The 26,962-nt window shown below is 40.2% G+C and overlaps 1 protein-coding gene across 1 annotated transcript in view; it reads left to right on the top strand.

Moving 5' to 3' along the window:
• LOC130356605 (uncharacterized) overlaps positions 1–26,962 on the top strand; it is a 1,200,575-nt gene that overhangs the window by 188,494 nt on the left and 985,119 nt on the right. Inside the window, exon 2 of the mRNA XM_056558369.1 lies at positions 10,078–10,327. The gene's annotated coding sequence lies outside the window, so the exon portion shown is untranslated. The remainder of the gene's footprint in view (positions 1–10,077; positions 10,328–26,962) is intronic.

Here is a 26,962-nt window from a genome sequence, read left to right as displayed (position 1 = left end):
CTGGGTTAACCCCCCCTAAGGTGGACATGGCTATTGCCAAAATGCCCAAGAGGACAGTTCTTCCTGCTGAGGATGGATCTAATCTGAGAGATCCTTTAGACCGTAAAATGGAGATTGTACCTAAATGTACGTCCTGGTGCGTTAAGTACCACCGCACCAGGACGTACATTTACGTCCTGCGTCCTTAAGGGGTTAAGGTACTTGAACCGTCACTTTCAAAAAAGAAAGTTCAAAATGGAGACTATAAGGTCAGTCAGACCTCTTCTATCCAGAGGGGAATACATGGCATCTTTGGACCTGAAAGATGCTTATTTCCATTTTCCAATACATCAGGAATCACGGAAATTCCTAAGGATTGCTGTCAGAATCCGAGGGGTTCTGTTCCATCTTCAATTCAAAGTCCTCCCATTCGGGATCACCTCTGCTCCATTTGTGTTCACCAAGGTGGGGTCCTCCATGATGACGGTTCTAAGGTTGTCAGGGATAAGAGTTATCCCATACCTAGACGACTGGCTTCTAATAGCCAAGTCAGAATTGACTCTACTGGACCATGTTCAGATTACCTTAGAGTTGCTCCAGAGCTTGGGTTGGTTAGTCAACTGGGACAAATCAGATTTGATCCCGACCACGTCCAAACAATTTCTCGGTTTCATCCTAGATTCTGTAGAGCTGAAACTGTACCTCTCTGGACCCAGGAAGGATCGTATTCTCAGAGGATATTGCTTCCTAAGAACACCTCGCAGGGTCTCCCTCAGAACCCTAATGAGTTTTCTAGGTCTATTGTCATCAGCAGCGGAAGCAGTTCCCTGGGCTCTGTGGCACATTAGACCCTTACAGTCAGAAGTTCTACGCATCTGGAACTGGACAATTTCAGGTTTGGACTCCCTACATATTCTTTCAACCACTACCAGACAGTCCCTCCTTTGGTGGGCCGACCTGAAAGACTGTCTGTCTCTAGAAGATCCAGTTTGGACAATTGTTACCACAGATGCCTCGGGCACAGGGTGGGGAGCCCACATGATGGATGTCACGGTCTCAGGAACATGGAGCCCAGAGGAGATGGACCTAGCCTCCAACACAAAGAAGCTGAGAGCCATATTCTATGCCCTCAGGAAATTCGAACATCACCTTTCCGGAGCTGCGGTTCGGATTCAATCGGTCAATATGGCCTTGGTGTTCTACATCAACAAGTAGGGAGGTACCAAATCCCGCACACTTCTCCAGGAAGTGGGGAAAATCTTCAATTGGGCGGAAACAAGGGTAACAAGGTTATCCGCAGTCCATATCAGAGGAGTCCAGAATACTTTGGCGGATCGCCTGAGCCGTCTGAGCACAGTTCCGGGGGAATGGTCCCTATGTCCACTAATGTTTCAGCAGATTTGCCAACTCTGGGGTCTTCCGGACATCGACTTGATGGCGACCAAATACAACAGGAAGCTTCCTCGCTTCTGCTCCCTTTACATGGAGGATCACCCTTGGGCAGTGGATGCGATGTCGATCCCATGGAACTTCAGACTGGCGTACATTTCAGGCCTCAGTAATAGAAATAATTCCATTCTGGCCAAAAAGATCCTGGTTCTCCCTCCTCATGATGCTGAGTCAGGGAACATTCTGGAGACTCCCTCTGAGGCACAATCTGGTAGCCCAGGGCAACCAACTCTGCCGCAACTCAACATCTCTCAATCTGACGGCTTGGAGGTTGATAGGTCCATATTAAAAGCCAAGGGTTTTTCGGACCATATATTGGACACGCTGTCCCACTCAAGGAGTGTGGCGACCAATAAAACATATGCCAGACTAAAGAGTTTTTTCCGGTTGGTGCACTGCTTGGCAGCTCGACTCTTCTTCTCCTTCAATACCGCAAATGCTTGAATTTCTTCAAGATGGATTCGACAGGGGCCTGTCAACCCAACACCCTGAAGGTTCAAATAACTGCTATGTCAGCTTTTTTGGGGAAAAAGCTCTTTCACATTTCAGAGGTTGAAAGCTTTATTAAGGCAGCCTCTAGACTGCGCCCAAGAATTGTTAGGCCTGTTGCTACCTGGGACTTGGGTCTAGTCCTTAAACATATACGTTTTTCTCCTTTCAAGCCTTTACAGGATGTGAACATCAAGTTCCTCTCCATGAAAGTCAGCTTCCTTCTTGCAATTACCACTGCCAAGAGACTTGGAGAACTTCAAGCTTTCTCCTCAGCTGAGCCCTACACTACATTTCTACTGGACAGAGTCCTTTTAAGGTACTTACCTGATTTTTCTCCTAAAGTTTCTTCTTTTTCTAACATAAATCAGTTGATTTCCTTACCAAAATATATTCCTGATTCTTCCGCTGGGGAAGATGACCATCTTAAAAATTTGGACTAGGTCAGGGCTCTTCAGGTGTATATAGAAAGAACTGCCACTTTCAGGAAGGAAGAAAACCTATTTGTGGTTTTTCAGGGTCCAAATAAGGGGAAAAAAGCCTCTAAGCCCACGTTGGCCCGTTGGATATGTGAATGCATCAAGGATGCTTATTGTGTTGCTGATTTGGAACCTCCAAAGTTCACAGCTCACTCTACCAGGGCCTTAGCTACCTCCTAGGGCTGAGCGAGGCTCAGTTCCCTTGGAACATATTTGTCAGAGTGCCTCTTGGAGCACTCTACCTTCTTTAAACATTACAAGATGGACTGTTCATCTTCTGTTGATTTTTCCTTTACAAGGTCTATTATTAATTCTGTTAATATTTGATCCCACCCTTCTTTCGGGTACTATGTAAATCCCCATCATTGTGCTGCTGGTCAGACGATAGGGAATAGTGAATTTAAGTAGTTCATTTGTTTTCCCTTAGTCTGACAGCAGCACAAAGCTCCCTCCCTGATTATAATCTGTTGTTTTTCTGTACTATATATTAAACTCAAAGGGGGCCCATTGTAGGGTGTTTTATGCCCCAGGGGGCGTTTCTCTAATTAGTTTTTTTCATTAAAAATTCCTGGGTCCTGCAGCTCACAGGGGCGGAGATACACAACCATCATTTTGCTGCTGTCAGACTAAGGGAAAACTAATTAACTACTGAAATTTACTATTATACACACATGGCCATCATACACAGCTTCTATATACACTGCCACTATATAGACACACACTGCCACTGTATATACACACACATCCATCATAAATATATACACTGCCTCTATATACACACACTGCCCCTTTATACACACATGGCCATCACACACACACACACACACACACACAGCTTCTATATGCATATACACTGCCACTATATAGACACACACTGCGATCATACACACATATACAACCACTATATACACATACACTGCCACTGTATATACACATACAGCCATCATAAATATATACACTGCCTCTATATACACATACACTGCCCCTTTATACACACATGACCATCATACACAGCTTCTATATGCATATACACTGCCACTATATAGACACACACTGCCATCATACACACATATACAACCACTATATACAAATACACTGCCACTGTATATACACATACAGCCATCATAAATATATACACTGCCTCTGTATACACATACACTGCCACTGTATATACACACACATCCATCATAACTATATACACTGCCTCTATATACACATACACTGCCCCTTTATACACACATGACCATCATACACAGCTTCTATATGCATATACATTGCCACTATATAGACACTCACTGCCATCATACACACATATACAGCCACTATATACACATACACTGCCACTGTATATACACATACAGCCATCATAAATATATACACTGCCTCTGTATACACATACACTGCCACTGTATATACACATACATCTAGGGCTGGGCGGTATACCGGTTCATACAGAATACCAAAATTTTTGGGCTGCACGATATGAATTTTCCCCCATACCGCAATACCGGTATGGCCCCTCCCCCTCCCCCTTGGGAATGAATAATCAGCCCAGCGCAGTGCTGTCCCCACATCGGGGAACTAATCATACGTGACCCGCCAGCACTGTTCTACTCCCCCCACCAAATCATGTGTCCCGCCAGCGCTGTTCTGCTCCCCCCCACCAAATCATGTGACCTGCGAGCGCTGTTCTGTTCCCCCCAACCAAATCATGTTACCCGCCAGTGCTGTTCTGCTCCCCCCCCCCATTATCAGCCCAGCGGGGTACTACTCATATGAATCCCGCAAGAACTGCCCTCCTCCTCTTCGTTGGGGGCTGCCGGCGCTGGAACTCACTGTACGCCAGTGGTCTCCAACCTGCGGACCTCCAGATGTGGCAAAACTACAACTCCCAGCATGCCCGGACAGCCAACGGCTGTCCAGGCATGCTGGGAGTTGTAGTTTTGCAACAGCTGGAGCACCGCAGGTTTGAGACCACTGCTGTATGCTGTATCCCTATGCCCGGGCTGCAAAAGATAAAGAAAATAAACTTTAACTTACCTACGTCTGCTTTACGCTGGGGAATGGAACGTCAGACAGCCGTCAGCCTATCACCGGCTGGAGCGATGTCCCGCCCTGGCCAGTGATAAGCTGAGCCCACTGTCATGTAAGAAGCTGGCTTATCTTTTGCAGCCTGGGCATAGGGATACAGCGTATAGCAGTTGTCTCAAACCTGCGGACCTCCAGCTGTTGCAAAACTACAACTCCCAGCATGCCCAGACAGCCGTTGGCTATTAGAGACCACTGGCGTGCAGTATAGAGTTCCATCGCCGGCGGCCCCCAACAAAGAGGAGGAGGGCAGTGCTTGCGGGTGACATATGTGAGTAGTACCCCGCTGGGCTGATTAATTAATTGGGGGGGAGCAGAACAGCACTGGCAGGTAACATGACTTGGGGGGGGGGGGAGCAAAAGAGCGCTTGCTGGGGTCACATGATTTGTGGTGGGGTGGGGGTGAAAGAAATACCATTATATATCGTGGAACCGCCATACGTTACAAAAATACCGTAATACACATATTTGGTCATACCGCCCAGCTCTACACACATCCATCATAAATATATACACTGCCTCTATATACACATACACTGCTACTGTATATACACACATTCATCATAAATATATACACTGCCTCTATATACACTCACTGCCCCTTTATACACACATGGCCATTATACATATACACAGCTTCTATATGCGTATACACTGCCACTATATAGACACACACTGCCATCATACACACATATACAGCCACTATATACACTGCCACTGTATATACAGTCACATCAATCATAAATATATACACTGCCTCTATATACACACATACACTGCTACTGTATATACACACACATCCATCATAAATATATACACTGCCTCTATATACACACACTGCCCCTTTATACACACATGGCCATCACACACATACACAGCTTCTATATGCATATACACTGCCACTATATAGACACACACTGCCATCATAAATATATACACTGCCTCTATATACACTCACTGCCCCTTTATACACACATGGCCATCATACACACATACACAGCTTCTATATGCATATACACTGCCACTATATAGACACTCACTGCCATCATACACACATATACAGCCACTATATACACATACACTGCCACTGTATATACACACACATCCATCATAAATATATACACTGCCTCTATATACACATACACTGCCCCTTTATACACACATGGCCATCATACACATACACCGCTTCTATATGCATATACACTGCCATCATACACACATATACAAGCACTATATACACATACACTGCCACTGTATATACACACACATCCATCATAAATATATACACTGCCTCTATATACACACACTGCCCCTTTATACACACATGGCCATCATACACACATACACAGCTTCTATATGCATATACAATGCCACTATATAGACACACACTGCCATCATACACATATATACAGCCCCTATATACACATACACTGCCACTGTATATACACACACACCCATCATACATATATACACTGCCTCTATATACACACACTGCCCCTTTATACACACATGGCCATCATACACATACATAGCTTCTATATGCATATACACTGCCACTATATAGACACACACTGCCATCATACACATATATACAGCCACTATATACACATACTCTGCCACTGTATATACACACACACACACATCATACATATATACACTGCCTCTACACACACACTGCCTCTTTATACACACATGGCCATCATACACAGCTTCTATATACACACATTGCCCCTTTATACACACATAGCCATCATACACACATACACAGCTTCTATATACACACACTGCCCCTTTATACTTTATACACACATGGCCATCATACACACATACACAGCTTCTATATCCACACACTGCCCCTTTATACACACATAGCCATCATACACACATACACAGCTTCTATATACACATACACTGCCCCTTTATACTTTATACACACATGGCCATCATACACACATACACAGCTTATATATACACACACTGTCCCTTTATACTTTATACACACATGGCCATCATACCCAGCTTCTATATACACACTCTGCCCCTTTATACACACATGGCCATCATACACACATACACAGCTTCTGTATACACACACTGCCCCTTTATACACACATAGCCATCATACACACTTATACATCCACTATACACACATACACTGCCCCTTTATACTTTATACACACATGGCCATCATACACAGCTTCTATATACACACACTGCCCATATATATATATATATATATATATATATATATATATACATACATACACACACACAAACAGCCCCCATACAAGTAAGTACCTGTGTGCAGTGTAGCTTGTTGCTCCGCTCCTCTAATGCAGAACTGGGCAGGAAGAGGAGGGACACGTGAGCTGACGTCACTGGCCAGCTGCTACTAGCAGGCCCTGCTGGTAACTGAGAGTCGCGCACAGGCATGTCTCATACCAACTGCAGCCCCTGCCATTTTAAAGTGACAGTGTGCTGCCCTCCTCGCAAGAAAGACTGTTGGGGCCAAGTGGGCTCCCCTGAGGGTCCGGGCCCCTTACTGTACCCCCCTGATGGCGACCCTGTCTGTGTGACCCTATTCTTAAGAGGTTAATTACATTTCAGTATAGAGGTAAAATTAACCAATCAGCAAAGTCTTACCAAGCAAAAATAAAAGCCTGGACTGAACCATTGACTGGTGGGTAAAATAAACTAGCAGGTCAACAGCTGCAAAATGGATGATATTAAAAGAAATGAGAGCAAGAAGACAAAGCACTTTCCCATCTTTGTTTCAATCATATAGCTACCATCTTTATCATTTTTACTGTGTTTTTGGGGCAGTTTATATGTTCCTGTAGTAGTACAGTCCAGCTAGGAGCAGTTGCTATGACAACTGTTATGCTGCAGCAGCCATTTTAACTGCCATCCTAGAAACAGCTTAACAACCAGTCGAGCGCCTGTCCTGAGTGCCCCCCAAATGTATGAAGAAGATGCCACTTCTCTCTGTGCCCTGGTCTGATAATGTAAGGTGATTACAGATTGCGTACAGGTTTGGGCAGTGTTGGCACGGATGTGAGCGCTCCCATTACACCAAATATCTACAGTCTAGGACAGTGTTTCCCAACCAGTGTGTCTTCAGCTGTTGTAAACTACAACTTTCAGGGTGCCCAAACAACAGAAGGCTGTCTGGGCATGTTGGGAGCTGTAGTTTTGCAAAAGCTGGAGATGGGTTGGAATTCCACTTTTTGGGCAAAAACACCAAGAAAAACACCAATTCTGCCGCATGGCGTTTTTTAGGCCAAAAAATGCTGTGGCCAGATGTTAGCTGTAAATCAATGAGAAATCGCAAAATTCTTATTCCACTTGGCATTTTTTACTTTGGCGTTTTTTTTTAATACTTTTGGCGTTTTTCCACTCTTTTTTGGCGTTTTTCAGATCGTTGGTAATTGCAGCATGTTGAGCCACTGGCATTTTTTTTTTGTCAAAATCATGGCGTTTTTCTCCCATTGAAGTCTATGGGAGTGAATAAAATTTCCAAGAAAAACGATATGCGGGTTTTAACTTTGGCGTTTTTTCATGCGGTTTTCATTCTTTTTTGGACTTTAGCGATCCAAAAAAGTGATGGAGATACCTTTTTTAATAAAATTTCATGGGTACCATTAAAAAAAAATTAAAAAAGATACAATAGTAAAGGAAAAAATTGTATCTAACGAAATGTATCTTTTTTATAATAACATTTTCCTCTGGACAGGTTTTGAGAGGAAAAGTTGCTGAGTTGCCCATAGCAACCAATCAGATCGCTTCTTTCATTTTTAACAAGGCTTCTGAAAAATGAAAGTAGTAATCTGATTGGGCAACTCAGCAGATTTCCCTCTGGACAGGTTTTGATAAATCTCCCCCTATGTGTTTTTCACTTTTTTTTTTCTTTTTTCTTTTTTACATTTTTTAGGTAGTACTACTACTCCCAGCATAGAAAACACTGTTCCAGTTAGTACCTGTACTAATTGACAGATTGCCTGTTGTGATCCTCCTGTATAATTACTAGATGCAGCGGCCACTCTTCTATGGTCCCCTACACTGCCGTATATATACACCTATTCATATTTCCCGCAGAGAGCTGTGATTGGCCAGATGGTTCCAGCCAATCAAAGCTCTCTGTGGGAAATCGGAATATGCGTATATATACGGCCGCTGCATCTATACATTATACAGGAGGATCACAGCGGGTGTCAGGAGGAGTGATACCCGCTGTGATCTTTCCTTACCTGCAGGTACTACTACTCCCAACATGGAGCACACTCTGCTCACTGCTGTGAGATGTAGTACCTGCATTAATAGACAGATCGCAGTGAGTGTCAGAAGTTACACTCGCTGCGATCTGTCTATTAATGCAGGTACTACAGCTCCCAGCATGGAGCAGAGTCTGCTCCATGTTGGGAGTAGTAATACTTGCAGTTAAGGACACATCACAGTAGATGTCACTACTGGCACCTGATGTGATCGTCTTGTCTATTGCAGAGATGGGGCGGCTGTATACAGCACTCGCATGTCTGCTCTGTACTCCGGCCACTCAATCATTGATATTTCCCTCAGAGCTGTGATTGACTGCAACCATCCGGCCAATCACAACTCTGGGTGGGAAATATGAATGAGTGATGTTCTATTCCCATCACTGGCCGGAGTACAGAGCAGAGATGTTAGTGCTGTGTAGAGCTGCATCTCTGCTATATAATGGACGATTGCATCGGGTGTCAGGACTGAGACCTGGGGCGATATGTCTATTACTACAGGTATTACTGCTCCCATCATGGAACACTCTGTTCCATGCTAGGAGTAGTAGTACTACCTAAAAAATGTAAAAAATAGAGAAAAAAAGTGAAACACACACTTTATTAAACATTAATTCAAATTTAGTTATACAAAATTTAGATTTCGTTAAAAAAAAATTTTGCCATCACTACTGCATCTTTTTTTATTTTATTTTTTGGTACCAAACTAATTTTGGATACCAAAAAAAAAAAAAAAAAAAACAAAAGGTGCCAAGAATGCAATTTCCACACAAATGAAAAACAAAAAAAACAAAAAAAAACAAATGCAGGACATTGCACTGGTGCTTTTTCAGGCGTTTTTATCAACCCAAAAAACGCAGGACAAAAAAACAAGTATAAACTTAGCCTTACACTGGTAGGGAAATACTGGTCTTAAAATTGGCAGAGTGGAATACTAAGCACACACACACACACATATATATATATATATATATATATATATATATATATATATATATATATTGCTATCTACTTAATATATATGGAAATATAGATATGTATAAAGTGTAGTGTAATGTAGAACAAAACCATGTCAAAACACCTCTCAGTAAGGTAACACCTGATTGGCTGATGAAACAAAGAGACCATTAGAACATTGGCTGCTGACATCACAGTAGGGCAGCTGGTGACATCATCATAACAGACATGATACGTAGCCAGATGAACAGAAAAATCTCTCATTTGCTCACTAGAGTTTAGCAGAGACACATGTCAGAGCCCATTGCCCATTGCTGTAGTTTTCTAGTGACTTTATCGTCTTTTTCCATTGTCATAAAATGAAGTAAACAAAGAAAAAAGAATTTAGTGGAGAAAGGAGAAGATGGAAGAGAGCTGAACGGAGACCAGAACAGTGGAAACCGTGTCCAGGAGCCGCCCAGTACAACTAAGGTACAGAGAAAGAAAAGGTTATTACATTCCTGCTAAATATCTGGGCCTGAATGACCTAAAAGAGAAAGAAAACTTCCAGCAAAGAAGAGAGAAGTGTAAGTGGCCTTCAAGGACCCTGCTACATCCATCTGATGGGCAGCACAGGTAGGAGGACATCATGGAAGAGCTAGAATTGTCTATCACTTTTACCTCAGGACTCCAGGTTACAGCCACAATAGGCCAGATTTACTATTGCAAGGGGGCCAAATTGACTGGTGCCATATTTAGGGTAGGTTCACACGTACAGGATCTGCTACATATTTTCAGTGGCTGATTTTGCTACCCATTGACCTCAGTATATGTAGCAGATCCTGTACATATTATGAGTTTTATACACTTTTCAGGTGCATTCAAAAAAGGGGGAGTGGTTTAATAAAAAGGTGGTCTGACCTAGGCTGCGGCATCATGCGCTAAAAATGCACCAAACTTCTGGAGTAAATTTCTGCTACAGTTTAAATGGCTTATCCAGGGTTAGGAAAACATGGCTTTCATCCAGAAACATAGCAGCTCAGTAGAAGTCAATGGAGCCAGGTTGCAACCTGAGGAAAGGTGTGGTGCTGTTTTTGGAAGACCACTTTAAAGCTATGTTCATACATTGAATTTTCAATGGTATTTATAGCTGTAAAAAAAATATGGCCGTTTGTCTACAGTGGGAAATCCACCACTACAAGCGGACACAAAGCTATCCAGCTGCAGCAGGGGGCTTGCTCTATTGACTGCCATTGTTGCTTCCGCAGTGTGAAATACACCACGGATATGCTCTGTGTGACCCATCATTTTAATATAGAGGTCAAATCAACCAATCAGCAGAGTCTTACCAAGTACAGTGCCAGTCCCGAGTATCCCCCCCAATTGTATAGAGATGATGCCGCTTATCTTTTTGTCCTGTTTCTTTAATGGAAGTTGATCACAGATGGCACACAGGTTTGGACAGTGTTGGTAGAGAAGTGAGTGCTCCCATTACACTTAGTACTAAATATTCTACAGTCTAGGACAGTGTTTTCCAACCAGTGTGCCCTCGGCTGTTGCAAAACTACAATTTAGCATGCTGGGAGTTGTAGTTTTGCAAAAGCTGGAGGTACACTGCTTGGGAAACAGTCTTGTCTAGGAGATGGAAACATACATTTATTCTGACTTCCTGATCCTCATGTCACCTTTGCATGTGGATTTGTCTTTATTTGGCCGGATTGTACAATGTAAAAACCTAATAAAGTTCTATGGGGCCACACTTTGCTTCTATATGGCGACCATTGGGAAAGCATTTGCTACATTTTCCTTGATTTTCCTCATCAATCTGCCCTAGATTTGTTTTCTATATTATTAATAACTGCTACATGAACTCTTTCAAGACTAAGGCCCCCACTTCTCTGAATGTCAACAGCACAATGTTACCCTGACATATACGGAAAGATAATGGGGGAGATTTATCAAAACCTGTCCAGAGGAAAAGTTGCCCAGTTGCCCATAGCAACCAATCAAATGTCTTCTTTCATTCTTAACAAACATCTGGCCCTTCAGATGTTGCCAAACTACAACTCCCAGTATGTCTGGGCAGTCTGAGCATGCTTGGAGTTGTAGTTTTGCAACATCTGGAGGGCTACAGTTTGGACACCACCACACAGTGGTCTCCAAACTGTTCTCCTCCAGTTGTTGCATAACTACAACTCCCAACATGCCCTTCGGCTGTCTGGGCATGCTGGGAGCTGTAGTTTTGCAACAAGTGGAGGCACACGGGTTGGGAAACATTGTCTGTTTCCTAATTTAGTGTTTCCCAACCCGTGTGCCTCCAGCTGTTGCAAAACTATAACTCCTAGCATGCACTGACAGACCATGCATGCTGGGAATTGCAGTTTTGCAACAGCTGGAGGCGCACAGGTTGGGGAACACTGAGTTAAGTAACAAACTCTCAGTGTTTTACAACCAGTGTGCCTCCAACTGTTGCATAACTACAACCCCCAGCATGTACAGACAGCTAAAGGGCATGCTGGAAGTTGTAGTAGTATGCCTCCAGCTGTTGCATAACTACAAGTCCCAGCATGCCCTTCAGCTGTCACTGCATGTTGAGAGTTGTTGTTTATGCAAAAGCTGAAGGCACACTGGTTGCAAAACACAGAGTTTGTTACCTAACTCAGTGTTTCGCAACCAGTGTGCCTCCAGCTGTTGCAAACTACAACTCCCAGCATGCCCTATAGCTGTCCGTACAAGCTGGGAGTTGTACTTTTGCAACAGCTGGAGGCACACTGGTTGCAAAACTTTGAGTTAAGTAACAAACTCTTAGTGTTTTGCAACCAGTGTGTCTGCATAACTACAACCCCCAGCATGCACGGACAGCCAAAGGGTATGCTGTGAGTTGTATTTTTGCAACAGCTGGGGGTTAGCCTCTTCCCCCCATGTGAATGTACAGGGTACATTCACACGAGCGGGGGTTTACAGTGAATGAAGTTTTAGATGTAGCAAATTTTCCTCTGCAGCTCAAACTCCCAGCGGGAAACTTGCTGTAAACCCCCGCCCATGTGAATGTACCCTAAAAACACTACACTACACAAAATAGTGTGGAATGTGTATATGTAGTGAAAACACTACATATACACATTCCCCTACACATTTACCCCCCTCCCCCAATAAAAATGAGAAACGTCTGGTACAGCACGGTTTCTAAAACAGAGCCTCCAGATGTTGCAAAACAACAACTCCCAGTGTTGCAACAGCTGGAGGCACCCAGTTTGGGAACACTGCGATAGGGTAATTTTGGTATCTGAGTGTAATCCCTGTGCAAATCCCTAATTTAGGCATCAAATGCACATTGTGCTCTCTCACTTCGGAGCCCTGTCGTATTGCAAGGCAACAGTTTAGGGCCACATATGGAGTATTTCCATACTCGGGAGAAATTGCCTTACAAATTTTGGGGGGCATTTTCTCCTTTTACCCATTATGAAAAGGTAAAGTTGGGGTCTACTCCAGCGTGTTTTTTCTTTTTTACACTAACATGCTGGTGTTTCCCCATACTTTTCATTTTCACAAGAAGTAAAACGAAAAAAAAGACCCCCAAAATGTGTAATGCAATTTCTTCTGAATACTGAAATACCCCATATGTGAACGTAAAATGCTCTGCGGGCACACAACGAGGCTCAGAAGTGAGAGCGCCATGTACATGTGAGATAATTTGTACAGGAGTGGCTTATCGTTACAGCGGTTCTGACATAAACGCAAAAAAGAAACACCCACATGTGACCCCATTTTGGAAACTACACCCCTCACCGAATGTAAAAAGAGCTATAGTGAGTCTTAACACCCCACAGGTGTTTGAAGAATTTTCATTAAATTTGGACGTGAAAATAAAAAATTTGTATTTTGTTCACTAAAATGCTGGTGTTATCCCAAATTTTTCATTTTCACAAGGGGTAATAGGAAAAAAGCCCCCCATAATTTGTAACCCCATTTCTTATGAGTATGGCAATACCGCCATTGGGCTTTTGGAGAGAGAATGTGTCTGGAATTAAAGGCCATGTGCGTTTACAAAACCCCCATGGTGCGAGAAAAATTACCCCCCCCCCACATGTGACCCCATTTTGGAAACTACACCCTTAACAGAATGTAACAAGGGATGCAGTGAGCATTTACACCCCACTGGTGTCTGACAGATTTTTTTTGAACAGTGGTCCATGAAAATGAAAAATTAAATTTTTCATTTGCACTGCCCACTGTTCCAAAGATCTGTCAAACACCAGTGGGTGTGAATGCTCACTGCACCCCTTATTACATTCTGTGAGGGGTGTAGTTTCCAAAACGGGGTCACATGTGGGGCGGGGGTCCATTAATCTGGCCCCCAACTTCCATTCCAAACAGATTCTCTCTCCAAAAGCCCAATGGAACTCCTTCTCTTCTGCGCATTGTAGTTCGCCCGCAGAGTACTTTAAATCCACATATGGGGTACTTCCATACTCAGAAGAAATGGGGTTAAAAATTTTGGGAGGCTTTTTCTCCTATTACCCCTTGTGAAAATAAAAAAAATTGGGGTAACTCCAGCATTTTGGTGAAAAAAAATCACATTTTTCATTTTCACGTCCAACTTTAGCAGAAATTTAAAAAACCGAAAAGAAAATAACCCACTTAAAGATGGACCATTTGTAAAAAAGAATAAATTTTATTTATGGAAAGTTCCAATAATACATAAAACAAACACAGCGTGGACAAACATACGTGGGAACTAGGGAGAAAGGGGAGACCAGAAATAAAGAAATAATCCGGGTGCACTGGCCTATGGCATGTAAAAACAGGTAAATCACAAGATAAATAGATAGATGTGTAAACATGAGATATGTACAAAGGCAGAAAGCGCCTCAATGAAAAGGGTAAATATTTATACAGGTCTCATATCAAGAGTACCAACATATAAAAATTGAATTGAAATGCCATAGGAAGTGATAAACATGCTAACCGGACTAAAGAAGGAACCACATGCAATGATGGTATGCAACAGTAAACCCCCCCCCCCCAACACTCCCCAGCTACCGACGCGTTTCACCCAACGGGGCTTTATCCAGGATAAAGCCCCGTTGGGTGAAACGCGTCGGAGGTTTGGTGGGTAGCTGGGGAGTGTTGGGGGGGGGTTTACTGTTGCGTACCATCATTGCATGTGGTTCCTTCTTTAGTCCGGTTAGCATGTTTATCACTTCCTATGGCATTTCAGTTCAATTTTTATATGTTGGTACTCTTGATATGAGACCTGTATAAATATTTACCCTTTTCATTGAGGCGCTTTCTGCCTTTGTACATATCTCATGTTTACACATCTATATATTTATCTTGTGATTTACCTGTTTTTACATGCCATAGGCCAGTGCACCCGGATTATTTCTTTATTTCTGGTCTCCCCCTGCTCCCTAGTTCCCACGTATGTTTGTCCACGCTGTGTTTGTTTTATGTATTATTGGAACTTTCCATAAATAAAATGTATTCTTTTTTACAAATGGTCCATCTTTAAGTGGGTTATTTTCTTTTCGGTTTTATAGTTAGTGTGTATACCACAGGACCTTAATTACCTAGCATAGGTATTTGAGCACATCCCCTTTCTTTTGTTTGGGTTGATTTAGCAGAAATTTGTTAAACACCTGTGGTTTTCGACCACGTTTTTGCTTGCGGTCGGGAAACCGCATACGGCCGAAAACGCAGGCTGCGGTTCACTCCGATCGGCTCATAGACATACATTAACTACAGTTCCCGAATACAGCTGAGTGCGGGCGCCGTGATTAAGTCCCGCCCACCCATCCTCCCAACCTGAGATTTTTTTTCTTAACTTCAACAGCATATAACTCCTTAAGACGTTATGTATGTTGATTTGACAAAATAGGTGAATTTTAAAAATTTGGGATAAAACATTTTGAGATTGTAGGCTATGGAAGCGTTTCTGTGTACTGTCATTTGCATAAAATGATGCAAAGAATTGGTAAGGCACCAATTTTGGAGATGGATAGGAAGGCTGTAAGGGGAGGAGGAGGCCACTATTAGGGCACAGTGTCTTACATTTCGCTGTGCTCTTAATAGATAATACAGTAATGTTCCCATAGCCAGCTATCTTAACTCAGTTTAACATTGTCCTATTTGTTTTTGACAGGAGGGGGCACTTTTTATTATTACAAAAGCCTAGTAAGAAGGAATCTTGTTGTTTTTAAATCTGTATATAAAATGTGTAGTTTTGCTATGTGTAAATTTGTACCAATAGTGTACTGTACTTGCCAGCTATTGTGATGATTTTTTTGTATTCCTATTTGTACCTTTTTTTTAACCCAAATCATAGTTTTTTTTTTTTACTGTCCATAATTTTTAACCAAAATCATGACACTGAAACATTTTTTCTTCACTTCAACAGCATATAACTTCTTAAGACGTTAAGTGTGTTGATTTGACAAAATTGGTGAATTTTAAAAATTTTGGTAATTTTTTTTTGAGATTGTAGGCTATGGAAGCGTTTCTGCATACTCATTTGCATAAAATGATGCAAAGAATTGGTAAGGCACCAATTTTGGAGATGGATAGGAAGGCTGTAAGGGGAGGAGGAGGCCTCTATTAGGGCACAGTGTCTTTCATTTCGCTGTGCTCTTAATAGATAATACAGTAATGTTCCCATAGCCAGCTATTAGAGATGAGCGAACTTACAGTAAATTCGATTCGTCACGAACTTCTCTGTTCGGCGGTTGCTGACTTTTCCTGCATGAATTAGTTCAGCTTTCCGGTGCTCCGGTGGGCTGGAAAAGGTGGATACAGTCCTAGGAAAGAGTCTCCTAGGACTGTATCCACCTTTTCCAGCCCACGGGAGCATCTGAAAGCTGAACTAATTTTTGCAGGAAAAGTCATCAACTGCCGAGCCGAGAAGTTTGTGACTAATCGAATTTACTGTAAGTTCGCTCATCTCTACCAGCTATCTTAACTCAGTTTAACATTGTGTTATTTGTTTTTGACAGGAGGTGGCACTTTTTTTTATTACAAAAGCCTAGTAAGAAGAAATCTTGTTGTTTTTAAATCTGTATATAAAATGTGTAGTTTTGCTATGCGTAAATTTGTACCAATAGTGTACTGTACTTGCCAGCTTTTGTGATAATTTTTTTGTATTCCTATTTGTACCTTTTTTTAACCCAAATCATAGCTTGTTTGTTTTTACTGTCCATGATTTTTAACCAAAATTATGAGACTGAAATTTTTTTTCTTCACTTCAACAGCATATAACTCCTTGAGACATTATGTATGTTGATTTGACAAAATTGGTGAATTGTAAAAATTTTGGTAAAAATGTTTTGAGATTGTAGGCTATGGAAGCATTTCTGCGTACTGTCATTTGCATAAAATGATGCAAAGAATTGGTAAGGCACCAATTTTGGAGATGGATAGGAAGGCTGCAAGGGGAGGAGGAGGCCTCTATTAGGGCACAGTGTCTTGCATTTCGCTTTCCTCTTAATAGATAATACAGTAATGTTCCCATAGCCAGCTATTAGAGATGAGCGAACTTACAGTAAATTCGATTCTTCACAAACTTCTCGGCTCAGCGGTTGCTGACTTTTCCTGCAAAAATTAGTTCAGCTTTCTGGTGCTCCGGTGGGCTGGAAGAGGTGGATACAGTCCTAGGAAAGAGTCTCCTAGGACTGTATCCACCTTTTCCAGCCCACGGGATTATCTGAAAGCTGAACTAATTTATGCAGGAAAAGTCATAAACTGCAAAGCCGAGAAGTTCGTGACGAATCAAATTTACTGTAAGTTCGCTCATCTCTACCAGCTATCTTAACTCAGTTTAACATTGTGCTATTTGTTTTTGACAGGAGGTGGCACTTTTTTTTATCACAAAAGCCCAGTAAGAAGGAATCTTGTTGTTTTTAAATCTGTATATAAAATGTGTAGTTTTGCTATGCATAAATTTGTAGCAATAGTGTGCTGTACTTGCCAGCTATTGTGATAATTTTTTTGTATTCCTATTTGTACCTTTTTTTTTTTAACCCAAATCATTGTTTGTTTGTTTTTACTGTCCATGATTTTTAACCAAAATTATGAGACTGAAAAATTTTTTTCTTCACTTCAACAGCATATAACTCCTTGAGACATTATGTATGTTGATTTGACAAAATTGGTGAATTGTAAAAATTTTGGTAAAAATGTTTTGAGATTGTAGGCTATGGAAACATTTCTGCGTACTGTCATTTGCATAAAATGATGCAAAGAATTGGTAAGGCACCAATTTTGGAGATGAATAGGAAGGCTGTAAGGGGAGGAGGAGGCCTCTATTAGGGCAGAGTGTCTTTCATTTCGCTGTGCTCTTAATAGATAATACAGTAATGTTCCCATAGCCAGCTATTAGAGATGAGCGAACTTACAGTAAATTCGATTCGTCACGCACTTCTCTGTTCGGCGGTTGCTGAGTTTTCCTGCATGAATTAGTTCAGCTTTCCGGTGCTCCGGAGAGCTGGAAAAGGTGGATACAGTCCTAGGAAAGAGTCTCCTAGCACTGTATCCACCTTTTCCAGCCCACTGGAGCACCTGTAAGCTGAACTAATTTATGCAGGAAAAGTCATCAACTGCCGAGCCGAGAAGTTAGTGACGAATCGAATTTACTGTAAGTTTGCTCATCTCTACCAGCTATCTTAACTCAGTTTAACATTGTGCTATTTGTTTTTGACAGGAGGTGGCACTTTTTCTTTTATCACAAAAGCCTAGTAAGAAGGAATCTTGTTGTTTTTAAATCTGTATGTAAAATGTGTAGTTTTGCTATGTGTAAATTTGTACCAATAGTGTGCTGTACTTGCCAGCTATTGTGATGATTTTTTTTGTATTTCTATTTGTACCTTTTTTTTACCCAAATCATGTTTTTTTTTTACTGTCCATGATTTTTAACCAAAATCATGAGACTGAAAATTTTTTTCTTCACTTCAACAGCATATAACTCGTTGAGACGTTATGTATGTTGATTTGACAAAATTGGTGAATTTTAAAAATTTTGGTTAAAATTTTTTGAGATTGTAGGCAATGGAAGCGTTTCTGCGTACTGTCATTTGCATAAAATGATGCAAAGAATTGGTAAGGCACCAATTTTGGAGATGGATAGGAAGGCTGTAAGGGGAGGAGGAGGCCTCTATTAGGGCACAGTGTCTTTCAATTTACTGTTCTCTTAATAGATAATACAGTAATGTTCCCATAGCCAGCTATTAGAGATGAGCGAACTTACAGTAAATTCGATTCGTCACGAACGACTTTTCCTGCATAAATTAGTTCAGCTTTTCGGTGCTCCGATGGGCTGGAAAAGGTGGATACAGACCTAGGAAAGAGTCTCCTAGGACTGTATCCACCTTTTCCAGCCCAAGGGATTATCTGAAAGCTGAACTAATTTATGCAGGAAAAGTCATCAACTGCCGAGCCGAGAAGTTTGTGACTAATCGAATTTACTGTAAGTTCGCTCATCTCTACCAGCTATCTTAACTCAGTTTAACATTGTGCTATTTGTTTTTGACAGGAAGTGGCACTTTTTTTTATTACAAAAGCCTAGTAAGAAGGAATCTTGTTGTTTTTAAATCTGTATATGAAATGTGTAGTTTTGCTATGTGTAAATTTGTACCAATAGTGTGCTGTACATGCCAGCTATTGTGATAATTTTTTTGTATTCCTATTTGTACCTTTTTTTTTAACCCAAATCATAGTTTTTTTGTTTTTACTGTCCATGATTTTTAACCAAAATCATGAGACTGAAATTTTTTTTCTTCACTTCAACAGCATATAACTCCTTGAGACATTATGTATGTTGATTTGACAAAATTGGTGAATTGTAAAAATTTTGGTAAAAATGTTTTGAGATTGTAGGCTATGGAAGCATTTCTGTGTACTGTCATTTGCATAAAATGATGCAAAGAATTGGTAAGGCACCAATTTTGGAGATGGATAGGAAGGCTGTAAGGGGAGGAGGAGGCCTCTATTAGGGCACAGTGTCTTTCATTTTGCTGTGCTCTTAATAGATAATACAGTAATGTTCCCATAGCCAGCTATCTTAACTCAGTTTAACATTGTGCTATTTGTTTTTGACAGGAGGTGGCACTTTTTTTTTTTATCACAAAAGCCTAGTAAGAAGGAATCTTGTTGTTTTAAATCTGTATGTAAAATGTGTAGTTTTGCTATGTGTAAATTTGTACCAATAGTGTGCTGTACTTGCCAGCTATTGTGATGATTTTTTTGTATTCCTATTTGTACCATTTTTTTTAATCCAAATCATAGTTTTTTTTTTACTGTCCATGATTTTTAACCAAAATCATGAGACTGAAAATGTTTTTCTTCACTTCAACAGCATATAACTCCTTGAGACGTTGTGTATGTTGATTTGACAAAATTGGTGAATTTTAAAAATTTGGGTTAAAATTTTTTTAGATTGTAGGCTATGGAAGTGTTTCTGTTTACTGTCATTTGCATAAAATGATGCAAAGAATTGGTAAGGCACCAATTTTGGAGATGGATAGGAAGGCTGTAAGGGGAGGAGGAGGCCTCTATTAGGGCACAGTGTCTTTCAATTCACTGTGCTCTTAATAGATAATACAGTAATGTTCCCAAAGCCAGCTATTAGAGATGAGCGAACTTACAGTAAATTTGATTCATCACAAACTTCTCGGTTCGGCGGTTGCTGAGTTTTCCTGCATGAATTAGTTCAGCTTTCCGGTGCTCCGGTGGGCTGGAAAAGGTGGATACAGTCCTAGGAAAGAGTCTACTAGGACTGTATCCACCTTTTCCAGCCCACTGGAGCACCTGTAAGCTGAACTAATTTATGCAGGAAAAGTCATCAACTGCCGAGCCGAGAAGTTTGTGACTAATCGAATTTACTGTAAATTCGCTCATCTCTACCAGCTATCTTAACTCAGTTTAACATTGTGCTATTTGTTTTTGACAGAAGGTGGCACTTTTTTTTTTATCACAAAAGCCTAGTAAGAAGGAATCTTGTTTTAAATCTGTATGTAAAATGTGTAGTTTTGCTATGTGTAAATTTGTACCAATAGTGTGCTGTACTTGCCAGCTATTGTGATGATTTTTTTGTATTCCTATTTGTACCTTTTTTTTTTATCCAAATCATAGTTTTTTTTTACTGTCCATGATTTTTAACCAAAATCATGAGACTGAAAATGTTTTTCTTCATTTCAACAGCATATAACTCCTTGAGACGTTATGTATGTTGATTTGACAAAATTGGTGAATTTTAAAAATTTGGGTTAAAATTTTTTGAGATTGTAGGCTATGGAAGTGTTTCTGTGTACTGTCATTTGCATAAAATGATGCAAAGAATTGGTAAGGCACCAATTTTGGAGATGGATAGGAAGGCTGTAAGGGGAGGAGGAGGCCTCTATTAGGGCACAGTGTCTTTCAATTCACTGTGCTCTTAATAGATAATATAGTAATGTTCCAATAGCCAGCTATTAGAGATGAGCGAACTTACAGTAAATTTGATTCATCACAAACTTCTCGGCTCGGCGGTTGCTGAGTTTTCCTGCATGAATTAGTTCAGCTTTCCGGTGCTCAGGTGGGATGGAAAAGGTGGATACAGTCCTAGGAAAGAGTCTCCTAGGACTGTATCCACCTTTTCCAGCCCACTGAAGCACCTGTAAGCTGAACTAATTTATGCAGGAAAAGTCATCCACTGCCGAGCCGAGAAGTTCGTGATGAATCAAATTTACTGTAAGTTTGCTCATCTCTACCAGCTATTTTAACTCAGTTTAACATTGTGCTATTTGTTTTCGACAGGAGGTGGCACTTTTTTTTTTATCACAAAAGCCTAGTAAGAAGGAATCTTGTTGTTTTTAAATCTGCATGTAAAATGTGTAGTTTTGCTATGTGTAAATTTGTACCAATAGTGTGCTGTACTTGACAGCTATTGTGATGATTTTTTTGTATTCCTATTTGTACCTTTTTTTTACCCAAATCATGTTTTTTTTACTGTCCATGATTTTTAACCAAAATCAAGAGACTGAAACATTTTTTCTTCACTTCAACAGCATATAACTCCTTGAGACGTTATGTATGTTGATTTGACAAACTTGGTGAATTTTAAAAATTTTGGTTAAAATTTTTTGAGATTATAGGCTATGGAAGCGTTTCTGCGTACTGTCATTTGCATAAAATGATGCAAAGAATTGGTAAGGCACCAATTTTGGAGATGGATGGGAAGGCTGTAAGGGGAGGAGGAGGCCTCTATTAGGGCACAGTGTCTTTCAATTCACTGTGCTCTTAATAGATAATACAGTAATGTTCCCATAGCCAGCTATTAGAGATGAGCGAACTTACAGTAAATTTGATTCGTCACGAACTTCTCTGTTCGGCGGTTGCTGACTTTTCCTGCATAAATTAGTTCAGCTTTTCGGTGCTCCGGTGGGCTGGAAAAGGTGGATACAGTCCTAGGAAAGAGTCTCCTAGGACTGTATCCACCTTTTCCAGCCCACGGGAGCATCTGAAAGCTGAACTAATTTTTGCAGGAAAAGTCATCAACTGCCGAGCCGAGAAGTTTGTGACTAATCGAATTTACTGTAAGTTCGCTCATCTCTACCAGCTATCTTAACTGAGTTTAACATTGTGCTATTTGTTTTTGACAGGAGGTGGCACTTTTTTTTTTATTACAAAAGCCTAGTAAGAAGGAATCTTGTTGTTTTTAAATCTGTATATAAAATGTGTAGTTTTGCTATGCGTAAATTTGTACCAATAGTGTGCTGTACTTGCCAGCTTTTGTGATAATTTTTTTGTATTCCTATTTGTACCTTTTTTTAACCTAAATCATAGCTTGTTTGTTTTTACTGTCCATGATTTTTAACCAAAATTATGAGACTGAAAATTTTTTTCTTCACTTCAACAGCATATAACTCCTTGAGACATTATGTATGTTGATTTGACAAAATTGGTGAATTGTAAAAATTTTGGTAAAAATGTTTTGAGATTGTAGGCTATGGAAGCATTTCTGCGTACTGTCATTTGCATAAAATGATGCAAAGAATTGGTAAGGCACCAATTTTGGAGATGGATAGGAAGGCTGTAAGGGGAGGAGGAGGCCTCTATTAGGGCACAGTGTCTTACATTTCGCTTTCCTCTTAATAGATAATACAGTAATGTTCCCACAGCCAGCTATTAGAGATGAGCGAACTTACAGTAAATTCGATTCTTCACAAACTTCTCGGCTCGGCGGTTGCTGACTTTTCCTGCAAAAATTAGTTCAGCTTTCCGGCGCTCCGGTGGGCTGGAAGAGGTGGATACAGTCCTAGGAAAGAGTCTCCTAGGACTGTATCCACCTTTTCCAGCCCACGGAATTATCTGAAAGCTGAACTAATTTATGCAGGAAAAGTCATAAACTGCCAAGCCGAGAAGTTCGTGACGAATCGAATTTATTGTAAGTTCGCTCATCTCTACCAGCTATCTTAACTCAGTTTAACATTGTGCTATTTGTTTTTGACAGGAGGTGGCACGTTTTTTTATTACAAAAGCCTAGTAAGAAGGAATCTTGTTGTTTTTAAATCTGTATATAAAATGTGTAGTTTTGCTATGTGTAAATTTGTACCAATAGTGTGCTGTACTTGCCAGCTATTGTGATAATTTTTTTGTATTCCTATTTGTACCTTTTTTTTTTAACCCAAATCATAGTTTTTTTGTTTTTACTGTCCATGATTTTTAACCAAAATCATGAGACTGAAATTTTTTTTCTTCACTTCAACAGCATATAACTCCTTGAGACATTATGTATGTTGATTTGACAAAATTGGTAAATTGTAAAAATTTTGGTAAAAATGTTTTGAGATTGTAGGCTATGGAAGCATTTCTGCATACTGTCATTTGCATAAAATGATGCAAAGAATTGGTAAGGCACCAATTTTGGAGATGGATAGGAAGGCTGTAAGGGGAGGAGGAGGCCTCTATTAGGGCACAGTGTCTTTCATTTCGCTGTGCTCTTAATAGATAATACAGTAATGTTCCCATAGCCAGCTATCTTAACTCAGTTTAACATTGTGCTATTTGTTTTTGACAGGAGGTGGCACTTTTTTTTATCACAAAAGCCTAGTAAGAAGGAATCTTGTTGTTTTAAATCTGTATGTAAAATGTGTAGTTTTGCTATGTGTAAATTTGTACCAATAGTGTGCTGTACTTGCCAGCTATTGTGATGATTTTTTTGTATTCCTATTTGTACTTTTTTTTTTAATCCAAATCATTTTTTTTTTACTGTCCATGATTTTTAACCAAAATCATGAGACTGAAAATGTTTTTCTTCACTTCAACAGCATATACTCCTTGAGACGTTGTGTATGTTGATTTGACAAAATTGGTGAATTTTAAAAATTTGGGTTAAAATTTTTTGAGATTGTAGGCTATGGAAGTGTTTCTGTTTACTGTCATTTGCATAAAATGATGCAAAGAATTGGTAAGGCACCAATTTTGGAGATGGATAGGAAGGCTGTAAGGGGAGGAGGAGGCCTCTATTAGGGCACAGTGTCTTTCAATTCACTGTGTCTTAATAGATAATATAGTAATGTTCCCATAGCCAGCTATTAGAGATGAGCGAACTTACAGTAAATTTGATTCATAACAAACTTCTCGGATCGGCGGTTGCTGAGTTTTCCTGCATGAATTAGTTCAGCTTTCCGGTGCTCCGGTGGGCTGGAAAAGGTGGATACAGTCCTAGGAAAGAGTCTCCTAGGACTGTATCCACCTTTTCCAGCCCACTGGAGCACCTGTAAGCTGAACTAATTTATGCAGGAAAAGTCATCCACTGCCGAGCCGAGAAGTTCGTGTCGAATCAAATTTACTGTAAGTTTGCTCATCTCTACCAGCTATCTTAACTCAGTTTAACATTGTGCTATTTGTTTTCAAAAGGAGGTGGCACTTTTTTTTTATCACAAAAGCCTAGTAAGAAGGAATCTTGTTGTTTTTAAATCTCCATGGAAAATGTGTAGTTTTGCTATGTGTAAATTTGTACCAATAGTGTGCTGTACTTGCCAGCTATTGTGATGATTTTTTTGTATTCCTATTTGTACCTTTTTTTTTTACTGTCCATGATTTTTAACCAAAATCATGAGACTGAAACATTTTTTCTTCACTTCAACAGCATATAACTCCTTGAGACGTTATGTATGTTGATTTGACAAAATTGGTGAATTTTAAAAATTTTGGTTAAAATTTTTTGAGATTGTAGGCTATGGAAGCGTTTCTGCGTACTGTCATTTGCATAAAATGATGCAAAGAATTGGTAAGGCACCAATTTTGGAGATGGATGGGAAGGCTGTAAGGGGAGGAGGAGGCCTCTATTAGGGCACAGTGTCTTTCAATTCACTGTTCTCTTAATAGATAATACAGTAATGTTCCCATAGCCAGCTTTTAGAGATGAGCGAACTTAAAGTAAATTTGATTCGTCACGAACTTTTCTGTTCGGCGGTTGCTGACTTTTCCTGCATAAATTAGTTCAGCTTTTCGGTGCTCCGGTGGGCTGGAAAAGGTGGATACAGTCCTAGGAAAGAGTCTCCTAGGACTGTATCCACCTTTTTTAGCCCACGGGAGCATCTGAAAGCTGAACTAATTTTTGCAGGAAAAGTCATCAACTGCCGAGCCGAGAAGTTTGTGACTAATCGAATTTACTGTAAGTTCGCTCATCTCTACCAGCTATCTTAACTGAGTTTAACATTGTGCTATTTGTTTTTGACAGGAGGTGGCACTTTTTTTTTATTACAAAAGCCTAGTAAGAAGGAATCTTGTTGTTTTTAAATCTGTATATAAAATGTGTAGTTTTGCTATGCATAAATTTGTACCAATAGTGTGCTGTACTTGCCAGCTTTTGTGATAATTTTTTTGTATTCCTATTTGTACCTTTTTTTTAACCCAAATCATAGCTTGTTTGTTTTTACTGTCCATGATTTTTAACCAAAATTATGAGACTGAAATTTTTTTTCTTCACTTCAACAGCATATAACTCCTTGAGACATTATGTATGTTGATTTGACAAAATTGGTGAATTGTAAAAATTTTGGTAAAAATGTTTTGAGATTGTAGGCTATGGAAGCATTTCTGCGTACTGTCATTTGCATAAAATGATGCAAAGAATTGGTAAGGCACCAATTTTGGAGATGGATAGGAAGGCTGTAAGGGGAGGAGGAGGCCTCTATTAGGGCACAGTGTCTTACATTTCGCTTTCCTTTTAATAGATAATACAGTAATGTTCCCATAGCCAGCTATTAGAGATGAGCGAACTTACAGTAAATTCGATTCTTCACAAACTTCTCGGCTCGGCGGTTGCTGACTTTCCCTGCAAAAATTAGTTCAGCTTTCCGGTGCTCCGGTGGGCTGGAAGAGGTGGATACAGTCCTAGGAAAGAGTCTCCTAGGACTGTATCCACCTTTTCCAGCTCACAGGATTATCTGAAAGCTGAACTAATTTATGCAGGAAAAGTCATAAACTGCCAAGCCAAGAAGTTCGTGACGAATCGAATTTACTGTAAGTTCGCTCATCTCTACCAGCTATCTTAACTCAGTTTAACATTGTGCTATTTGTTTTTGACAGGAGGTGGCACTTTTTTTTTTTATCACAAAAGCCCATTAAGAAGGAATCTTGTTGTTTTTAAATCTGTATATAAAATGTGTAGTTTTGCTATGCGTAAATTTGTAGCAATAGTGTGCTGTACTTGCCAGCTATTGTGATAATTTTTTTGTATTCCTATTTGTACCTTTTTTTTTTTACCCAAATCATAGTTTGTTTGTTTTTACTGTCCATGATTTTTAACCAAAATCATGAGACTGAAAATTTTTTTCTTCACTTCAACAGCATATAACTCCTTGAGACATTATGTATGTTGATTTGACAAAATTGGTGAATTGTAAAAATTTTGGTAAAAATGTTTTGAGATTGTAGGCTATGGAAGCATTTCTGCGTACTGTCATTTGCATAAAATGATGCAAAGAATTGGTAAAGTACCAATTTTGGAGATGGATAGGAAGGCTGTAAGGGGAGGAGGAGGCCTTTATTAGGGCACAGTGTCTTTCATTTCGCTGTGCTCTTAATAGATAATACAGTAATGTTCCCATAGCCAGCTATCTTAACTCAGTTTAACATTGTGCTATTTGTTTTTGACAGGAGGTGGCACTTTTTTTTTTTATCACAAAAGCCTAGTAAGAAGGAATCTTGTTGTTTTAAATCTGTATGTAAAATGTGTAGTTTTGCTATGTGTAAATTTGTACCAATAGTGTGCTGTACTTGCCAGCTATTGTG

This window comes from Hyla sarda, chromosome 2 (genome assembly GCF_029499605.1).
Source record: "Hyla sarda isolate aHylSar1 chromosome 2, aHylSar1.hap1, whole genome shotgun sequence".
In the NCBI taxonomy this organism is placed as follows: domain Eukaryota; kingdom Metazoa; phylum Chordata; class Amphibia; order Anura; family Hylidae; genus Hyla; species Hyla sarda.
The sequence above is the reverse complement of the archived record's forward strand: the minus strand, read 5'-3'. Positions and strand labels throughout refer to the sequence as shown.